The sequence below is a fragment of the Excalfactoria chinensis genome, chromosome 11 (genome assembly GCF_039878825.1).
Source record: "Excalfactoria chinensis isolate bCotChi1 chromosome 11, bCotChi1.hap2, whole genome shotgun sequence".
NCBI classification, from domain to species: domain Eukaryota; kingdom Metazoa; phylum Chordata; class Aves; order Galliformes; family Phasianidae; genus Excalfactoria; species Excalfactoria chinensis.
Window position 1 is genome coordinate 14,630,074 of NC_092835.1, and position 18,526 is coordinate 14,648,599.

Here is an 18,526-nt window from a genome sequence, read left to right on the forward strand (position 1 = left end):
CTAAGGCTTCTAACCTCAAATCCATAGCAGCTTAGGCACTTTCACCTCACAGGTTTTGTTATGACAGCTCTTTGTTTGGCTGATAGTGAGTGGTGTTTTGAATAGAAGTGCTTTTGCTGCCTGCTTTGCTACTTTCCCGTAATAAGGGGGGACTTGGAGGTTATGCAGCAAGGTGCTAATTGACATTAACACTCAAGACAGGAAATGCTGACACAATTTAAAATTAACATCCTGTCAATATACTGCTGACCTGTGTTAAATGTGCGCTTTGTCAAACTTTCAGAATTAGATTTTAATACAGAAGCAGCGTAATGCTGGGAACCTTGCTGGTCCTGAAAAGGCTGAATTTAATATGGTGAGCAGTCACCCAGCCGCTTTCTGTCTTAGCTTATCTTTTCTCAAGGAGCAAAGTCATTCTTGGCCAGAGAAAGGCTGAATATATAAAGTAGCCTAAAAGAGCTAAAAATGTATTTGTTAGTAATCAGACTAAAATGTTCTTACAGTTGCCAGTTGTAGATGTTGCCTTACCAATGGCTGAGTCCTAGAGGTGGATTTTTCCTAAAGCTGTAGTGCAGATATGGCAACACGCATCTGACCAGGCAGTCCTGGTAACCTTCTCCACCTGACCATGTGCAGCATCACGTTTTGATCTCTTTTGTTTCTGCATCCCAGCCTAAAGCAGGTGGTGTGGGGCCATCCCTACCCCCTTGCTAGCCCACGTTTTTGTGCCTTGAACAGAGCTAGGGAGTAGCTATGTGGTCTGAGAAGATTCTCGCTTTGTTTGTGGATGGTATTGCTGATTGCATCCCTGAATTGCCCCCCTGGCTGCACACAGAAAGCTGCAGCGGGATGTCACAGTGAGCAGCCCAGTCCCCTCACAGGAACTGATGGTGCTGCTCAGTCAGCAGGTCGGGGCCCTTCCTTGGGGAGGGCGGAAGGCATGAGTTGGGATAGCGCCGAACAAGAGAAAACAGAGCACGCTTGGGTGCAGTCTGATCTGTGGAGGAGGCTGTTTGCTGAACATTAATCAGAGGTTGTCCCAGGCATTAGGAACAGCAAGAAACAAGGCACAAAGCCAAGAAAAGGTGATGAAGAAAGAGGAAGCAACGCGAGGAGGAGGTTGGGCTGTGTGGCAGGAGCAGGGGGTGGAGCAGGGCAGGTTGAAAGCAGAGGTGTTGCTGAGGGCAGCCCTGTGCAGGCACAACGAGTGTGGAAATGTTTCAGGAAGGTGGTGCAAGCTGCATATCACTGCTGGCAAACTTTCTCTAAGAAAACAGTAAGTGGGTGGCCCGTTGCTGTATGTGCTTCCCACTGATGGCTCCTGGGAGCAGGCCAACGTTATGTTTCAGTTAAGGTTACAGTGAGACTGCCAAAATGTTGTCTGTAGCGCTGGTTGTGCAAATTGTTTGCACGGCGCATCTATGGCCATTAATAACCAAGCACTCCAAAAGGCGGCTGCTTCAGATCCTGTGTGGGAAATGGGGAAAGTGCTCTGGCCCTGAGATGGGGCCTGATGCAGAACTTTAGAGCTGCTGCCACAACAGGGGGGATGATCTGCAAAGTGGCTGCTGGGTGCTTTCAAGGTGGTTGCTCTGTGCTGGTGTGGGACCAAGGGAACATTTTAAGTGAAATATTCTTCCAAGACCTGGGTCTTTGCTCTGAAATCATTTGGCAAGTGGCTCTCAGAGCAAAATAGTCACTGTTAAATGGGGCTGTGTTTTGTACTGCAGCAGTCTGTGCCCCTATCCCTTCCTAAATCCCTTCCTTTTGGGAAAGCAGAGAGGTGGATGCTCTCTTTTTCTGTGTTTAAAGAGGCGTCTTATAATTAGGCAAGTGTGTAATTTAAATTCACTCTTCTAAAAGGCTGTGTTCAATATATGTATATATTTGTACAAAACCCATTAATTTCTAGAAGAGGAACTATCATGGTCATACTGTGCTCTCAGGAAGGAAAAGAATTACCTTCCACCACAAAATGTTTACATTGGCTGCCAAGGTTTCTCCTGATTTCCTCTGTTGGGAATGAATAATTAAGGAGTTAACTGTGAGGTGAAAAAGGCCTCTATGTGTTTAAGTCTAATGTCACAGCTTCCCAAGGATGAATCTTCTAGCATGCAGAAAGGTCAAGCAGATGAATTGAGTAACTAAGTGAGATGCCAAGAAGAGGAGTCAAAGCAGAGAATGCTCAGTAGAAGCTTTTAGGTTGCACTTACAGCAGGTATTGCATGAAATGGATGTGGAGCACACATACGTGGGACGCACAGGCAACACACATAAGGTGTTAATAGTCCAAGCTGATGCCAAGGAAGAAAGAGAGCAGACAGGGTCAGCTACTGTTTCCTGAGCTAAATGTTCCTTTTCTTGTGGTGGTCGGAGCCAGGGGTAGTTTTACAATGTGCAAAACATGCTCCTGTAATTAAAATGAAACTCACACTGACAGAGAAAGGGGATGGTGAACGTTGACCTCGCATGCTGCATCTGTAGAGCATTTGGGGACACGTTCCTTTAGCAGGAGTGATGTTGGCTTTTGATAGCCTTTTGTTGTAAAGGGTGGGCAGGAATAGAGTTCCCTGTTGATCTGTATGCACTGTGTGAAGCCGTTTCTCAGGAGAAGGCAGTGCTGTGGTGCTTCACAACACAGAACTGCCCAACTGCAGCTTTTTTTAATCTCCATTCTTCTCTTTGGAAACAGGGTTGTTGCCAGTGCTTGCAGGGAGTGGAAATTAGAACAAAAACGTAAATAGAAGAGACAAACAGTTGGTCAGGTTTCAGCTATCTGTTCTGCTGGCTCTCTGCTGCCAGGCCTTTCAGTGTGGTGTTTGCATAGCTATTTAAGCAGGCAGGTCCCAGTGCCCCTTACTGGTGTGTCTGCCTCATTGGGGCTTGTAAACCTGCACTTCTGGCATGGGACTTGGCATGGGAGCCTCTCTGAACTTCACCTGTGCTCCAGCACACCTTAGCTAGTAGTGGTGGGCCTGCAGAGAGCACTGTGGTTGCTTGTATCTGCCCCTCCTTGATAGTCGGCTGGGATCTCAGCTGTGGTGCAGTGCATTGCCAGGAGCTCTTCTGCTGGCCTGGACACATCTCTGCTCAGGGCTTCTGAATTAAAGATTCCAGGAGAGAATGGGAAAATCTGCTCCCGGTCCTCCTAGACTTTCTAACCTCTGGCCCCAGCCAAAGAATCAACAAGTATATCATTTTCCTCGTGCTGAGATAAGATCCTTTAAGAGGCAGAGTGCTCTGCCTTCCATGCATGAAAGGTTAATTTAGAGCATGTGGTACCTGTGCGTGTTGAGCAAATGGGGAGCTGGAGGGATTCTTTTTATCCCTCCCATACTCTTCATGTTGGCTGGAGAGTGCAGGTTGAACGTCTGACTTCTTGTTACAGAGCACCTCTCCATCACCCTGAGCCCTTTGTCAATTCACCAAATGTGACAATTACAGCATTTCGGAGATGAGACTTTCTAATCCTATTACTCATTCATCAACCTGCAGATGATAGCAGAAGCCAGATCGAACAGTGCCAAAAGAGCAGTGAGGAGCCTTCTCCAGTGCTGTGAAACTAGGCTTAGCTCAGGCACAATAGGTGTGTAATTTAAGGTTTTGTTGAGCTGAAATCCAATCACATACTTGACTGGTAGATCACAGAAAGACACAGACAAAAAGAATGAGATAATTCTACCTCACACAAACACTTGAATCCGGCTTTGACTTATTAACAAGTGTGTGATCAACCTTACACTGTTTCTTTCTTTTCTTTGAACCTGGAGATGGGATGGGACTGAAATACTTTCACCTACTTGGGTATCAGCCAATAATTGAAAAATAAAAATACTAGAAGGTAATGGAGGAACTGGCTTTGACAAATAGGTGGGAGAGGTACAGATGCTTATTTTATGAAAGATCTGAAAATATAACTTCTGGGCTTAGCTCTGTGTTATCTTATCAGCATCAAGTAGTACCTATTGCTTTCTCTAGGATGGAGAGAATGTAGCATATAGAACTAAGCTAAAAAAGTTAAACCTTCAGTAGAGGAGAAATTACATTGTGAGCCTCACTGCTCTCCTTCTTGCAACTGAAACACTCCTTTTGTTTTGTCTTCTTTTAGGCACATGCTGCAGGTGCCAGAGGAGAGACTGGGGGCTTTCAGGGGTGTGTGATGCAGGTGCCACCGCAGCCATGCAGTTGCCAGAGAGCAGTGGAAACGTGGAGGTGAGGATGAGGTCTTAAATTCTGCCTTTTGGGAAAGCAGAAAAGTGGATGCTCTCTTTTTCTGTGTTTAAAGAGGCGTCTTATAATTAGGCAAGTGTGTAATTTAAATTCACTCTTCTAAAAGGCTGTGTTCAATACTGCTTGCTCTAGTATGACCTTTATATGTTGACAAAATAAAGCACAGAGCATGTTAAATGCTTTGGCAGGAAAGCCCTCTGCAACGGGCACATTGATAATGGTGACAGGCATAAATGTAAGCACTGTTTTTCCATGTAATACAGCAGTCCAGCCCCTTTGGTCTAGCAGAAGTCTTCTATCAAGACCAAACTTCAAAAAACCCACATTTCTACCATTTTTCGTGTATGTCTTGAACTCTTCAAAGTAACAAGCTTTTGCATGTGGAATTAGTGGTACATGGCATCTGGTACTAGCCTGCGGGTGTTGTGACCTGGATGCTTAGGAATACAGGCACCCCAAACTAGAATAAACATGAGTACCAGCTCACTGCTAGGAAGAATAATGTAAAGGTTTTAATGTGGCGGAGGACTGAGTGCCTTGGTGTGATAGTTGAAAAAGCTCTTTTTAAACTTTGCCCGTCCAGAAAATGCCTTCAGGGCATGCAAATTGACGTGTAAAGCTCCAAATGCAGTGGTCACTAGTGTGCAGTCTGTACAGCATAATGCATTGCTCAAATGTAAAGTAGTTGTCTGTGAAGTCTGCAGCAACATGTAGTGCTCACAGTGCTTACAGTGCTTGTACCAAAAGAAAGGAGCCAAGACAGGGTACAAGTAATGCAGTGATGGGGAAAAATGAAACAACAACAAAACCCAGAGACCTAAGAGGCTCAGAGGGATGAACGGGAAGTGGGGGGGAATCCTCTGGGTCAAAAAGCTGAAATGAAACTTGGCGTTAGTCTTAAGAGATCAGGCAATGTTTTGCTTAAAAACAAACAAAACGAAAGCCAAATTTATGAATTTATGAGATCCTAGACTTGAAAGCGTACAGAAACAGCATTCGTGGAAAGAGTCTTCCTTTATTTTTTTTATTTTTATTTTAAATAATAAATGAATTAGTGGGGGAAATCCCCCAACAATCCAACTAGTATTCAAACATGACAGAGACTTTCAGTAATTTGTAGGAATATGGGAAGATTCACGTATGTTCCAAGCAGGGGAGGGGGAAAAGAAGATACAGCCTGGTATAATCTTAGAAGCTCGAGCTGGAGTCTCACTTGCTTCCTGAACTACAGAGATCTCATAAACATAGAGATTTCATTCAGCAATATAAACGCTGACATTTGACCAGACAGCTGCCTTGGGGACATTAGCTAAAATAGCCTCAGCTTTAAAATTGAAATAGGAACTTCTGAAGGCTTTGGTAGTTGCTTTCTGGTGCCACTGAGACAACCAACAGAAATATTGGCTGCTGGGAGCATCAGCATGGCTAATTTAGAAAGAAACTGGTGGTCTGCAGATACCCTCTCATCCTGCAGCCTTCTTTCCCCTTGGTCAGCAGATACAGGTAGCTCAGCTGTCTTTCCGCAATGCTGGGACAGCCATAGTTTCACCATCTCTCCTACTTGTTGTCAGGAGGCCAAACAAGGTGCTGGTTGGTGCTGCATAGCAGTTAGTACATTGGGGTGCAGTGGTAAGCATGCCAGTGGTTTGGGGGGCTGCAGGTGCTTGGTGGGAGATACCTGAAGTCACTGACCCCGTGCTGAATCAGGAGGGAAAGGAGGAAACTGCATTCAGTACATTCTTTATACCTACATCTGTTAATGACCTGTGCCTGCTGAGGTGTACATGTGTGCACAGTTCAGTGCTTTAGGTGCTCCACAGACCCGCATGCTCATTGCTGCTGTATTTTTAATAGGTATGCCCTTTTGGTGATACTCTGCTGCTCCAAAATCCTACCCAGCCTAACAGGGAGTAAATATTTTGTTGTCAATTGCTTCTGGATGTCCTAGAGGGACAAGAGTGGTATTGGTTTGAGTTTGCATCAGAACAATGCATCTGCATACGCCCCTGACCAAGCTCTCCTTTAGCTACCACACCAGCAGCTGGAACAGCTGGGTAATTTTCCTGCTGTCATGCAATCAACTACAGACAGTGAGCTAAGCTGACTTAGTGATTGTGCTCTCTGATGGTCAAGTAGTTTTTTTTTGTACGCTCCCAATACAACAAGAACATAAGGAGCTTTCTGGGCAGGACCATGCAAGAGCAACTGTCCCAGCTGCAGCCCATGGAGGACCCATGGTGCAGCAGGAGGTAGAGGAACCGTGCAGGAACTGCAGCCCATAGGAGCAGCGTTATCCTGAAGTGCTGCAGCCTGCAGAGGACCTTTTCTTTGTGCCTTTCCCTTGGTTCATTGTCAAGCTCTTAAGGAAAGTCCTTTGGGTCCATAGAACTGGGGGCAGGCTTGGCCTCCAAGGAATTCTAGCAGTGTCTCTGTAAATCCCAGGCCATTGCCATCTGTTGCTGCAAAGTGCCAGTCTGCACTGCTTGGTGACTTACAGCAGCAATGCTTAACAAAGTTGAGCGAGGATGATGGTTGAGCATTTCTCATCCTAAGGAGCTACGGTGGCAGCTGTGGAAGGCTCCTACGGTCTGGGTGTGCTCTGAATAACCTCTCTCACTATGGTTCACGTTAGAGATTTTGATTATCTGTCAGGTGACTGCTCCCCTTCTCTTGAGCTATCAGGGCTGCAACACTCTGTAGAAGTCATTTACTTGCCAGCGGTACCGTTAGCCCTTTGTGAACAATTAAGCTGAGGTCAGAGGTTGTAATATATCAAATTTGCGGACCGTATTAAATTTTATTTTTACTGAAAGGAACTTTTTGTCTCTTTTATCAGGAGGAAAATTAAGCTGCGAACTGGAATTCCATCAGGCTGTCTGCTGCGAAGCCCTGCGGCTTTAGCAAACAGGCAGCAGTGGTCAGAAATGACGCTCAAAAGGTAAATTTATTTCTTTTTTATTAAAAAGGATAAGTTATGACCTGTACAGTATATCTTTGAAAAGGAGGGAACGTAACACAATGTGCTGTATTTTCCCACTTCTTTTAAAAAGGTGGGTTTTGCCTCTTGTTTGGGGCTGTTCTGGATGAGAAGGAAGGGGTGCTGAGCTGGGCTGTGGGGTGCAGGTGTACCCACCTTCTTTGAGTACCCCTTCTCTCACCAGACCCTTTAGCAGTTTTGCCACTCATTTCTAGGAGCTGGATCACTTTCAAAAGTTCTGCTCAAACCTGCTGTCTGTGTGAATTTTTGCCATTCTAAAGAAATTGCATTTTAAAACGTTAGGTACAGTGAAACCCCTGGTCACACCCTGCCTTTCAGAGAGCAGGCAGTTCTAGTATCCAAGCACCAAATTCCCAGACAGGCTGGCTACCCAACCAAGGCTGACTGTGCCTTTGGCCTCTCCAGGGTTGCATACTGTAGAGGAAGGATTGCCTTTTGGGTCTGAGCATGCAAGCATGTGCTTGTTCTCTTCATCTGGGTATAAAATACCTCTTTCTGCCTTGCACAAGCATTAAAATATATGTGAAAACTTCGGTAACCTGCACGCTGTTTTTGCAACTTGCTCTGTTTGCAGTTGTCTAGCTGTGGTTTGCAGGCAGACATGTTTGATTTGGAGCACAGTGGCTGATGATAACAAGTTAGGCTGCAAAGATCCTACAGCTTTCTTATTTTGCTGTAAGATGAAGGGTCTGTCCTGCTTTATTTGCTGCTCATTTCTTCTCTTTGCTGTACAGTGTTATGTTCCACTCATCCGTATCTCTTGTGTTTCCACCCTAAAGAAGGCAGAATTTCAACAGTAAAGAAAAGGGATTCTGTTGTGCTCTGTATAATTTGAATAACACCCTGTGGGATGAGTTGTGCAATTTTAATGTTCATTATTTCAAATGTAGACAATAGAATAGACTGTAGTAGGGAAGACTGATTAGCAGATCACTGAAGATAGGTCTTTTTTATTTAATTTATCTACTTATTTTTCTTTTGAACTTGGCTATGGCTTGGTGACAAGCAAATAAAACGTTATCTCAAGACCTGAATCTTTGGTATTCAAAAATGTGATGCAATAACTGTGGAAATCATCCTTCAGTAAACTTATACAGGGGAGCCCAAGAGCCGTGGACAGAACTTATGTAAGCCTTAGGCTTTACTGATGAGCAGCCCAGGCCAAGAGATTTCTGTTGCTCCCTCAACTCTAAATGAAAGGCAGGTTCTGAAGGGAGGGGGGGAGCATGCAATCAGTCCACAAAGTGAATGGTAATGCTTTAATTATCGTTCCATTGTTATTCTTCCTTTTTAGCTGCTTGCAGTTTGTGTTGCTTGCATATTCATTCCTTTAAATCTCACAAAGGTTTTGTTGTTGGCAAAAGTTTGACTGCAAAAAGAGGGCAAGCTTGTCATTAATAGGCTAGAAGGGGAAGAAGGAAGAAAGGCTGTTTACCCCACACTTGAAGATTTCTGTGAGGGGAGGATCCAGGATGGGTTCTGTTGTTCAGAAATAGAGATAGATTTTTCTTTTCAATAGACAAGCACAAGTGTAATTCTGGTAACTCACTTTGCGAGTGTAATGGAACTCAGCCCAATAAAACACTCACCTAACTATCACCCACCCAGTGAACTGACCATTTTATAAAGGCTGCAGTATTTGCCAGTGTCCTTCAAAAGAAGCTCTCCAGGAGCTCGTTTTGTTAGAATCTTCAGTGAAATACAGTTCTACGTACTGAGTTCATTTCTTTGCCATCGAAGAAATGTATTCACAATGTTTCTGTTGGTTTCTTTTCAGAAAGTGACATGCAATTCATAGAGGACTTCCAGCTCCTGTGAAAGAAGAAGATGCTTTTGTCCTGCACAATCTTCGCATCTAAAGAGGTAACATGACCTTCTTGTAGAAATGCTATCACAACTGCAGCCTTCTTGATTAGTTTTTTATGTCCTCCTGTCATGCATTATTGTCATTAGATGGGCACTTCTCCAGGTTTGGTAACAGTACTGATTAGACATATAGGAGTGTGCTGATACAGCGGGCAAAGTTGCAGCGTCTTCCATCTCCACAACTGTTATGAGAGGAAATGGGATTATACTTCTTGCTCTGTGGTCAGGCAGTGTTAGAGGTTTCAAGCTTACTTAAGCCAACTGCAGTTACTGGGAGATGCACATGATGATTTGAAAAACATTTTCTGTGACTGTGGAGTTAAAGCTGTTGGAATTGATTCAGGCAGCAGCACTTTGCCTTTTCAGAATTAGGGTGTCCTGTGCACCTACTGCACGTGGTCAGGGAGCAGGAGAAGCCCACTGCAGGCTCTGCTCATGAAAGCTCTCTCCAGCTGTCATTGCAGGTACTGAGTCCCCAGTGCAGGTGTTTCCCACTGTTGTAAGGTGATCTGTAGTGACTAAAAGGGTTGCGGAGGGCAAGCAAAGAATAGACTGTAACAGTCAATAAATATATCCTGAGATGTTTCGGAGTCGTTTCCATGTTAATGTAATATGCTTTAATATGGCTGTACTCGCCTATCTGCTGTATTTTTTTTTTTGCTGTCTCCGGGCCTAAGAACTTTTTGTTTCTGTTGTCTTCTATCTCTCAGACACAGTACAGTGACAAACCAGTTCCTCTGCTTCCTAGTTAATGAATAGGGTGTTTTTGGCTTTATTTTAGTTGTTGAAGAAAGCTTATCTTTTAGCTATTAAATGTTTTGGTGATTTTTATGACAGATTCTCCACTACTTTCTTGGTGCATATAAACTTCAAGATCATTAAAGGGCAATTCTCAGATTTTCCATGCTCAGCACTAATGCAGTACTTGTTTTGTAATGAAGCTTGTGTGGTGGCTTTTTGCTCTGCACACAATTAGGAAACACTGAGAGCTCTACTAAAGTAAATGAATTTAGGATAATTTGCACCAGTCGAGTTTGTGGTTGTGTATCTGGTTGAGGTTATCTCACCTGCTAGAGAACAAATGCCAGCTGAGGTGCTGCTATTTCATACCCATGTGGAGTACGAATGGCCTCTGTGGGTGATAATGAAAGTGGAGGATGACCATTGCTAGCAGAAGTTACGAACGAGCTGTCTGAAATATAGTAAGGATGAAATAAAAGGCAAGTTTGCCATAACATAGTGAGATGCAGCTAAAAGGATGTGAACCTGGTTGCTCCTCTTCATGTTGCCATAGAGGGCTTGGAGCTCAGAGCAGCTCCTCTAACCCTTGCCTGTGATCGGGGATGGGAAAATTCTCGCATGCCCTCAGGTTTTCAGGTCAAACTGAAGTGCTTAGGGGCTGTACCTCAAAGCCACATGGAAGCACTGAACACTGCTGAGCAAAATGCCCTGTTTCTCAGGTGGAGCTGGCAGGAACCAGTTCTTCAGCAGCTGCCTTGCTTTTCTATTTGCATTTGGATGAAAATCAAGAGGTTTCTTCTTCTCTGTCAGAATTTGAATATAACTCCTCCCTTTGGCTGTCCTTGCTCTTACATGTTGATGCAGTTCGCAGTATTGTAGCTACCTGGATCTAGGCTTTTGTTTCAGGTGACTTGTACCGCAATATTCTCCTTGGGATGAGTCTTTCTAGGGGCACTGTCTCCCCTCCAGCCTTGAGGAGGAAACATCTGGTCTCTCTGGCACAATGGAAGTTTCTGGGATTGTTATTCTGTTTGGCATGACTGAAATAGGCATAAGATTTGGTATGCATTTTTAGTATGTTGCAGCTATGCTACTCGAGCCAAAGGAAGACAGTTTATACAGGAAGCAAAAGAGCATTTTTACTGAGCTTCTTGTGATAGCTCTTCATTAGTAATATTCAGTAAAATAAAACCTTATAAATGCTCAATCCAGCCGCTGTCAAAGTAAGAACAGAATTGCTATTGAATTGAATGAGGTCAGTCTGGGGTTCCAGATGAAGGTAATGCAGTGTTCAGTTCCATCTTGCTCCTCTTTGCCCAAAAGAAAGCTGGCCAGCTGTGAGATGGCGATTCAAGAAGGATGGCTGTGCATCCATTGCTCCAGCTGTATCAGGCTGTTCTGGTGAGCCAGAGGTTTCTGTTCTCCAGCCCAGGGAATTAGAAATGTGTACGGAAATAGAAGCTAGAGTTCAGGGTGAGGACACACTGCAACAAAACCTATTGGAATGGGAGAATTGTACTAAATGGCATGAAGAAAGCGTGGTCATTTCAAATTCCTGCCAAATGTGACTTGATTGTCACTTTTTTCTTGGGAATATGGCATTACTATTAAAAAAAAAATAAAATAAAGAAGCTGGTGATCTCTTTGGAATTAAGGGTTTAGGATATGACATGGGGAATTAGACATGGGCCTCCCATTAGCAAGAATTTTGACCTCCGTGCATAGCTCTGAAAATCAATCCTATCTCCAGCCTCAGTTGTGTTTTTATTTCGACCGAGGAACAGGCATAGATATCACTGAGGAGCAGAGTAAATCTCATGATTGGGAACTTCTGATGTCATTTTCAAGTGCAGTTATAAAACTGAGTGATGACATGTAGATGTCCGCACCCAAAATATTTACAAATCAAACTGTGTGGGTGCCTCGCTTTTATGGTGGCAATAAAACGTTGCTTAGTATTTCCTGGTAAACTTTTAGTACGGAGTAATTACTATTAAACAGATGGAGAAACAGGGCACTGTAGCAGAATTGAGAGTATTATTCATAAGCCTTGCTTTTTCCCATGGGCTTACGATGTCTTGACTGCACATCTTAGGCCCCTTCGACAGCATTTATCACAAGCATGGGCTTTTGGCAAGTAGCTCCACTGAGGTCTGGTCAAGTGATGATGACACTTTGAAATCAACAGGAGCATAAGGTGGCAGTAAAACACAAGTAAAAAATAATCCCACTGAGCTGGGATATAAAACGTTGTGCTTTGAGTCCCTCTGCAGCATCGGGTGTGATTTGGGTGTTGTGCCTCAGTTTCCCCATGTGTAAACAGCAGTGATCCTATTGAGGAGGGAGGGCCTTTGGCCTTTTGAAGGAGTACTGTGAAAAGCCTTGCTCACTAGTAGTATGCATATATTGAAAACAAAACCTAATCAGTGCTTTGCTGGGTTGGGGATGAATGTGCTTAGCAGTTCGTTTGATCAAGCTGTAGATTACTTAGGCGATGGTTTGTAATAAGAGCCTTATCAGTAACAAAAACCCTTCTGTCATCCTCAGACAAGCAACAATCATGTTCTAAAATGGTTGCCAAATGTGTTTATTTGAAGATGGTTGTTTCTAGCATAGCTCAAACCATTGTGTGGCGAGAGTTCAATTGCTTCCTACTAAAGCCAACATTCATAGCTTGGAAGACTGTTAGATAAATGTCAGTTTCTGCCATAATTTGTGGAATCAATGCAAACTGAGTCAAAGAATCACAAACAGTAATGTGAAAATAAAATGATCTGTGTTATGGTTTTTAAGTAAATGATGATAAACTAATAAATGCCATTAGCTGCTGCCATTACTTTGTTGAATTTAGCTGATGTTACTGTGTTGACTTTAAAAGCTATCAGCTTAACTATATAAATCCATTTGACATGTCTTTATTCAGATAAAACTTTAATACTGCAAGTGTAGCAAATTAGATGCAAATGCTCTTTTTATTTTAAGTATATTTAAAGCTGCCTTTTCAATGCAAATTTTACAGGAAATCTCAACAAGCTAGGACAGACATCTTAGCTGTCAGCATGCAGCACTTTCATTTCGGTCTCAGGCATGGGAGCTGCATTTTGTCCCTGCAGACTGAGATAATTAAAACTACAGAGAGATGGTTTTAAATATACATGATACACAGTTACTTAAATGGTGGGATAATGCATAAATGCGGCCCTTAACATTTTTGATAGAGCACTGCCGACCGGACGGCGTATTGGAGATGGTAGGGAAGCCTTTTCTTTTTGTGTCAACTGCTTTGTTTTATTTTTCCCCTTTTCACCTGAATTGCTGTGGAATCGCAGAAGTACCATTTCAAACCCTGGGTTGGGAATGCCCTCATTAAAAAGATACTGATACCATTAACTTCTTCTTTCTTTCTTTTTTTTCCCCTCTGTTCTTTGTTTTTGAGCAGCCCCTAGCCTCCTTGGAATACATATCTATTTCAGCTTTCATTTGCTGAACCCCCTGAATGAGTTTATCCAAACAATGTGAATTTACTCAGATCTTTTTAAAATCCCACATCTCTTGTGGTTGATAAAGCTGACTTTAGCTAAGAAGAGTTGGATCAGGGTGATTTAAATTTCACAGTGAAAATGATAAGGGCTTTACTAGAAATAATAAGCGCATTCAAATACTGTCATGGGCAAACAGTTGAATGTGCAGTGAGAAATTTGGCAAGGCTAGTCTTTCTCAGTGTGGATTTAATGAAGTAATGGATAGTAAAATAGGAAAAAAAAACACAACGACTTGCATTCAGAGGTAAACTGATGTTAATTCCATATCAGCAGTTTTATAAAGCATTGTTCATTAAAAAGCAGCATTAATGCTCTAATAACTTTTAAAATGTCACGCTGTTTAAAAGCCACAAAACCCAACCCCAGCCACCAGCAAAGGGAGAAGCCTCTCCTGGCAGCCCTGCACCACTGGTGCCCAGTGGTTGGCATTGCCCAGCCGTTCAGCCCCAGGAGGAAAGCAAAAGAGGAAGCGCATCCAGCTGCACTTATCCAGCGCATAAGCTGCAGGGCAAACAGTGGCCCATGGTTGGAAATGGTTTTGAATGCTGGCTCCTCCGCTTGAACAACACAGAGCTTCACCTTTCTCATTCCAGTCAGTGGGAGCCTGCACAGCCCCAATTGCAGCTGCAGTCTGAGTAGGATCAAAAGGCTCAGGTCTGTGAATCCAGATGTGCTTTTGAGTGATGCAGCTGGGATGGCCGTTGGGTGGGGCTGGGCCAGGAGCAGGAGGCGAGCTTATTTTTGAGGCAGTTCTTCAGACAGTTTATAGCCATCATTAATGGGGTTTGTGTTCAGCAAGGAACTGGTGTCCAGAATTAGTGAAGTCTGATTGGTGAGGCATGTGGAAAACAATAAATCAGGCACGTATGGTGCTTACATGAAGGGGCAAGAGAGAAGAAAAGGGAAGAAACCAAAGGGCTGAGGTTAAGAATCCTTCTGTGCAATTTAACAGTTTTTAATTCTTACATTTTAATACCTCGCGGGCCATTGTGTCAGTCTGCCTTAGCTCCTTCAAGGAGCCATCTCCCTGCTGCCAAGTGGATTAGCTCTCCGAGGGGCTGCTGGCCCCCTCCTGCTCGGGGATTGCATCCATCACCGCCCTATGTGCATCCCCTTGCCCTCCCAGCCACCCTGCTGCTCCACCCCAAATGTGGGCCGCCTAACTGGCACTGCCAAACGCCAAAGCCTGGCAGTCTCTAAGTGGGACAAGCTTTTGTTTTTCACACCCGCCCCTATGATCTTTTTTTTTCCCTTCAAGGAGCACGGTAAAAACCTAATAGGAGGCTTCCTGCAATCAGTGCAGGGGAGCAGCGGCCATTAGCAGATGGGGAGAGATCAATATTCTGCCCATCCTTTCCGGTTGCAGTTCTAGTCGGTAATTATGTAGCTGTTATAAATTCATGAATATCACGCATAAGGAAAAACTAATCTCTTCAAAACAGCTTATTTCCATAGTAAATGACCAGAGAACTACCACTGACTTGTCACTGACAACTTCTTTGTGTTTGGTAAACAGACTTTGGTAGGAACAAAACGATTCTGAGCTTTAAAGGAATACTTGGGAGCTCAAATCCTCCCATCGACCATCAGGCATTTTCCTGCATGTGGCTCATTACAGGACAAGTGTGTCCTTTAAGACATGGAGATTAATGAGGCATTTTACGAGACTAATACATTTAAAATTTTAACACCGGAGTTAGCATCTATAATTGTACAATGATACGTTCATTTAGGTTTTTTAAAGATAACTAATCTCAGGTGGCTGGAACTGTGTGAAGAGGCACAATTTATGTTTCTCCAGCTGCAGGAGCACTAAATCATGCAGGAATTGAAATTGTTTTCCTTATGACAGATAGCTCAGGCAAGATTAGTCAGTCACTGTTTCAGATATAATGCCTTTTTTATTACGCATACTTTATGCGGGACTATTATATTTGTAACATATATTTCTGCATACAGCAAATTAACTATTGTGTAATGCACGGACCAAGAAGGAGTATCATTAGTTCTCGCCGTCCCGCAGTTTTGAGCAGCTGGTGAAATATATACCAATCATCCAACAGCCAGCTTCATGTTAACATGTAGAACAAAGCCTGAGCGGCTCCCGTTTGACAGAACTTTGCCGTGTAGTAATAAATAAGGCTGAATTATTGATGGTGATAACTGCTAATATTATTATGACCTCAATTAAGTGCTTTTTTCAGACACATTAGCAACAAAAGGTCTTCTCTTTGCTCGTTGCTGTTTTTTCAAGTCCCACTTTACATTAAAATCGAATTGATCAAACCTATTTGCCATTTCGCTGTGAGTGGATAACCATAATGGGTAATCTATCAGCATGGTGCTCCCCTTAAAGCTATTAACACCTTTTGTTGTTTTACTCAAGTTTCTAAACGTGCTGAGAGGTTCAAAAAGGCAAACCCTGCAATCTGTTAGGATTGTGTGGAGCCGTGACTTGTGGCATTCTTTTAATTACCATCCTTTTTTAGCTCCGCGGCCAAACACTGATATTTCTGACACTAAGTAAGTCTTTATTTACTTATGAAGCTGTGAGACAGCTAAATTAAAGCTGATTAGCAAGATGGCAGCTCTGCTGCTCGCAGCTGAGGTGAGTTGAGCTGCTGCATGGCATCTCCCCACAGCTCGCTGCTTGACTCTCAGGCGCTGGGGCTGGGATCACTCAGCAGCGAGGCAAATAAAGGGAGCTTAGAGAGTTTTGCCCTATGGCAAATTGGCAAATGGTGTTAGTGACATGGATGTGTGTGTAAAGTGTGGAGCTGCCTGTTTGTTTGTGAGAGCTTTTATAATAGGCAGGGGGAGATAATTTCCAGGGACAGGCTGGTGGAGTGTGTGTGCTTGGGGAGTTGTGGGATTACACTCATTAAAAAGTGAAGAGCTAATGAAATTAATCAGAGCAAAGACTGAGCAAACTGGAGGACGCAGTATGGACCTGTGTTGGAGAGGCTCCTTCTCACCTAAGTCTCTGTTGAACATTTCTGCCCTTCTGGACCCGTTCTTTGCATTGTGCTTCTTGATTTTGGATTTTTGCTGCCTTGATATTTGTGTGGGGCTGAGTGGCAAAAGAGGGAATTCCTGGTTTACTCCCCCATGATGAGCTTAGACTAAGAGTGCTTGGACTGTGATTCGTCACTATTTGTAGTGCTGATGGAACAACCAAGTGAGAGTAGGTGGTGCTGGTTCTCACTGGCACAAAACCTTAGTCGTATTCCTGGTAACAATCTCCACAGAAAAGCCTGGACAGAATAAGCAAGGAAGTCCTTTATTGCCTCATATGTTCCTTTTGTTCTCTTTTTGTTTATATATACGTATTAAGAAATAAACACACGACAAAGCAGTGTGCTAGCAGCGTTGGTGTGAGTGCTCCTGGGAGAGAAGCCCTGTGGATCTTTGTTGCCTCTGTGCTCTGTATGTGAGCAGGGAGCTGCTGCCAGCACAAAGCTGAGCCTCATGATGCTCTCTAGGCTCAGGGAGATTGGAGCTCAGTGTGGGACTTCCATGCTGGGCTCTGTACAGTGCGTGGCCTTTGGAGGGACAGCACAGCTCCTTTCATCTCGATGGGAAGGTCATGATGTGGCACTCTTGAGGACCTGTTGCCTATATCATTGCATCTGGAAGTGTGAGTCCATTTACTTTTCATGGTTACAGTAAATTGTTCTAATTGCAGACTGCTACAAGTGAAGGTACTTGTGTGTTCCTTTCTGGCACAAGCAGTGTCAGTGCCACCAGTTTAAGCCAGGTCACACCTTTGTGATGTCGATGCCAGCACTGGTTTTGGCTCTTTTGCTTCTACGTATTGTAGTGAGTCACAGGCAGGAGGAAATGAAGAAATACTTGTTGGCTTCAAAAGCAGATTGAAGATAAATTGCTGTTAAGCTCCACTTCTGTTTAGCTGTTGATGTGTGTAATATAGCAAATTAATTAAAAGCTTATCCTCACAATATATAGGGATTTCAATTGTTTTAAAGTGGTGGTTAGTCTTTCAGCAACTAGAAGATGCACGGCTGAGCTACTGGAGTAGATCAGTGCTTCTAGAAGTGCTTCAGGGAGCTTACAGTGCTTCCAGTTTCTTTGTGTCAATCACTTTTGGTGCATTTTTACTTTGTGTCGAGCAAATCAGAACTGTCCTTTGCCCATTTTATGCATCCTGCAAAGAAGGGTACGGAGTGGGTTGATGACAGCTCATCCATCTTGCTGTTTTTGAAAGGGATTCCCCTTCTGGACATCATGTGGAGGGGGGCTTTTCTGAAGCCCACCCACCTGGAACCGTTCCCCCTTAGGAAGTGGCTGCATTTTCCTAGGGTGTTTCTCATAGGGGTAAGACTGCATGTCTAACGGTGGATTTCTGAATGGTATATAGTGATGTTGACTTTACTGATGCTTCAGCTGCTGTTGTCTTAATATAGACTGTCGCTCATATGTCAGCTGGAAACAAAAATCAATAAGCAATGAGAATGGGAGTAAAGGGAAACCAGAGAAGCAAAATGATGAACAAGAATTTGGTATCTCCCCTCATGCACTTCCAGCCAGCTGTTGTGCACTCCTTACCGTCAAAGGACCTGCAGTTAATAACCACAGGTCCTGCCACCCAGGTCAGGGCTCTTCCCAGGCAGTGAAAGAGGATGCCAAGGCTCAAGAAACCCAGTGCTGGTTGCTCTGAGTCCTGCAGACTCAGCTGCAGATAGCTCAGGCTGTGGTTAAATGGCCAAGTCCCATATGGTCTGTGCCCAGGTGTGTGTGTGCACATCATGTGCACTCATTTAAATACATGAACAGGTCATATTTGTTAAAAGCAATGCAAGTATTTAACAAGCCCTTGAAGCTGTCTGCTCAAGCCCCTGGAGTTGCTGCTTGCTCCTCTCCATGTGTGTGCTAGGGGCCTGATGTGCCAGGGATGCAGCAGTGTTGGGCTCAGTGTGGTGGTGATGGTGGGAGCCTGCTCGAGTGGGCTGTGTGTGAAGTGGAAGCAGGGGGGGGAAACTGCCCTTTAAATGAGTAACGGTGCCAACAGCCCAGTCAGAAGGTACAGACGGAGGCTATTAATGGAAGCACCGAAGCAGCCACATCTGTGATTGAATACTCGGTCTTTCAGTGCCTACTGCTGTGTTTACTGCTCCTTAATGCGGTATTG

At 43.9% G+C, this 18,526-nt stretch overlaps 1 long non-coding RNA gene across 1 annotated transcript in view; it reads left to right on the forward strand.

Annotated features, from left to right (window-relative positions):
• Positions 1-18,526, forward strand: part of LOC140257475 (uncharacterized) — a 134,031-nt gene that overhangs the window by 37,220 nt on the left and 78,285 nt on the right. Inside the window, exons 2-4 of the long non-coding RNA XR_011905028.1 lie at positions 4,109-4,212; positions 7,067-7,168; positions 9,006-9,091. This is a non-coding gene — a long non-coding RNA (uncharacterized lncRNA). The remainder of the gene's footprint in view (positions 1-4,108; positions 4,213-7,066; positions 7,169-9,005; positions 9,092-18,526) is intronic.